Source organism: Galeopterus variegatus, unplaced genomic scaffold (genome assembly GCF_000696425.1).
Source record: "Galeopterus variegatus unplaced genomic scaffold, G_variegatus-3.0.2 Scaffold1390, whole genome shotgun sequence".
Taxonomy (NCBI): domain Eukaryota; kingdom Metazoa; phylum Chordata; class Mammalia; order Dermoptera; family Cynocephalidae; genus Galeopterus; species Galeopterus variegatus.
The window spans coordinates 218336-221143 of NW_007727501.1; positions in this window are offsets into that span (position 1 = coordinate 218336).

Genomic DNA, 2808 nt, shown 5'->3' on the forward strand with positions numbered 1-2808 from the left:
CCGGCAACGGGATCGCAACCCTCGGTGTTGCTCCCGCGCCTCGCTCAGCCAGTGAGCGGGAACCGGTCTGTATGTGGGATCCGAACCCTCGGGCGGGAGCGCCACCGCGCTTCCCAAGCAGCGCACTTATCCAGTGTGCCACCGGGCCGGCCCCCTGGAATGAGGGTCTTCTGACCTACAATCACACAAGATAGGCCAGAGAATTTCTTTATGGCCAACTCTTACACAGAAAGGTGAAGGAAGAGTAGAGTAGTATTTCTAGATTTCATGGCATCTTTTGGGGAGAGGGATTCTAGTTTCTATGACCCACCTTTGGGAAAAGGAATCCTAATTTCTTGTTGGAGGAAGGGAAGCAGGAGAAAGGACAGGAAAAGACCAGAAAGAGGCTTTTCTTCTGAGACCCTTTCAATGTCCTTAAGTTCAAAGTACTCAGTGTGCCAAAGTGCCATACTTTGGGGTATTGCTTTCTGAGCCCCAACACTACAATGCACAGGACAGACCCAATCACAGATAATTATTAACTCAAAATGTCAACAGTGCTAAGGCAAAGAAATCCTGGCACTGACTCACTTTTAAAAAATCTAAGTGGGACCTAAATATCAGTGGGTGACTTGCTCTTTCTCCCTGTTACCTGGAGTCCTGGGCAGCCCCACCCTGATCTTTTTATCACTCGCCTGATTTTCTTTCCCCTGGAAGCACCATGTCCTATATTCTAGGCTCTCCCAATGTACACCTGAGTTGGCTTTTTATCACCTCCAGCCCTTGGCTTTTCAGAACTCCATTGTGTTTATCATATACACCAGCCTATTTCTTCGGGCCAGGGTCAAGTGGCATCGTCCAAAAACTCAAAGTCTCTGGTCTCTGCTAGTGCTGGGGGGTATTACTACAAAGCTACAGTAACTAAGACAGTATGGTTTGGTGTAGGCATGAATTAGCAGTTCCCATCCAGGGGTGATTTTGCCCCCAAGGTACACTGGCCATGTCTGGAAACAATTTTGGTTGTCACAACTGGAGGGGGTGGGGGTGCCACTGGCATCTTGTAGGTCAAGACCAGAAATACTGCTCAGCATCCTCCAATGCACAGGACAGTCCTTGCCACAAAGAATAATCTGGCTCCAATTGGCAATAATGCTAAGGATGAGAAACCCCGGGGTAGAAAATACACCAGTAGACCAAAATAGAGGGTCCAGAAATAATCTTACTCATATACCAGTCACTTGATTTTTGACAAAGGTGCCAAGGTAATTCATCTGGGATTGAAAGGAAAACTATTTTCTACAAACAGGCCAAGTCAACTGGATATTCATTGGCTCCCTACCTCACACCATACACAAAGTTTAACAAACAATATAACTACAGAAGGAAAGAAAGAATGTCTTAGTGGTCTTGGGTTAGGCAAAGATTTCTTAGATTGGACACAAAAAGCATCAACCTTAAAATAAAAAAGTTACCTTACTCTGATGTCCCGACCTGCGGGAATTGGGAGTCGGTCTATGGAACCTGGAAGGGGGAGTGGGTAGGACAAGAGACGCAAAGGAAGGGAGCAAGACAGAAGTCTGATCAAGCCCCTTTTAATGAGGGAAATAAGCTCCTTTTATAGAAACTCACAGGTGCAAGAGAACAAAAAACAATGGGTGGGGGTGGAGGTCATGAAGAGTTCTTATGTAACCATCTTTTCTCGTTTTCGGGTATCGCTGTTACCATCAGTTCTTGACAGGTAGCTTAGGTCAAAATGTTGCAGTTAGGCAAAACAATCACAGCATGCAGCCCTCCCAGGAAGGGTTGCAGCATCAGCTCTTTCCGTGCTCTTGTCCACTGCTACTTCAGCAGTCTGTCCCATTTGGCTCCTTAGCTTAGGGGGTCATTGTGAGGACGCCCAGTTCCCCACACTCTGATACCAAAGCTAGTCAAAGATGCTACAAAAACAACAATACCAAAAACTGGAACTGCAAACCAGTATCTCTTATGAATATTGATGCAAAAATTTTCAACAAAATATTCACAAACCAAACTCAGCAGCACATTAAAAGGATTATACACCATGACCAAATGAGATTTATTACTGGAATACAAGGATGATTCAATGAATGAAAATCAGTCATAGTAATATACCACATTAACAGAACAGAGGGGGAGGGCTGGCCTGTGGCTCACTCAGGAGAGTGTGGTGCTGATAACACCAAGGCCATTGGTTCGGATTCCATGCAGATGGCCGGTTGGCTCACTTGGGAGAGCGTGGTGCTGACAACACCAAGTCAAGGGTTAAGATCCCCTTACCGGTCATCTTTAAAAAAAAAAAAAATCTAGAAATAGAAGGAAACTTCCTCAACGTAGTAAAGGCCATATATAAAAAAGCCCATGGCTTGTATCATATACAATTGTGAAAGCATGAAAGCATTTCCTCTAAGATCAAAAACAAGACAAGGGGGCCGGCCCGGTGGCGCACTGGATAGTGCGCCGCTTGGGAAGCGCGGCGGCGCTCCCGCCTGAGGGTTCGGATCCCACATACAGACCGGTTCCCGCTCACTGGCTGAGTGAGGCGCGGGAGCAACACCGAGGGTTGCAATCCCGTTGCCGGTCCCCGGTCCGGTACGGGGGCGACACTGAGGGTTGCGATCTGTTGCCGGACACGGAACAAGACAAAAAAAAAAAAACAAAAAAAAAAAAAAAAAAAAAAAAAAAAACAAGACAAGGATGCCCATTTTCACCACTTCTGTTCAACATAGTATTGGAAGTTCCAGCTAAAGCAATTAGGCATGAAAAAGAAACAAAAGGCTTCCAAACTGGAAAGTAGGAAATAAAATTATT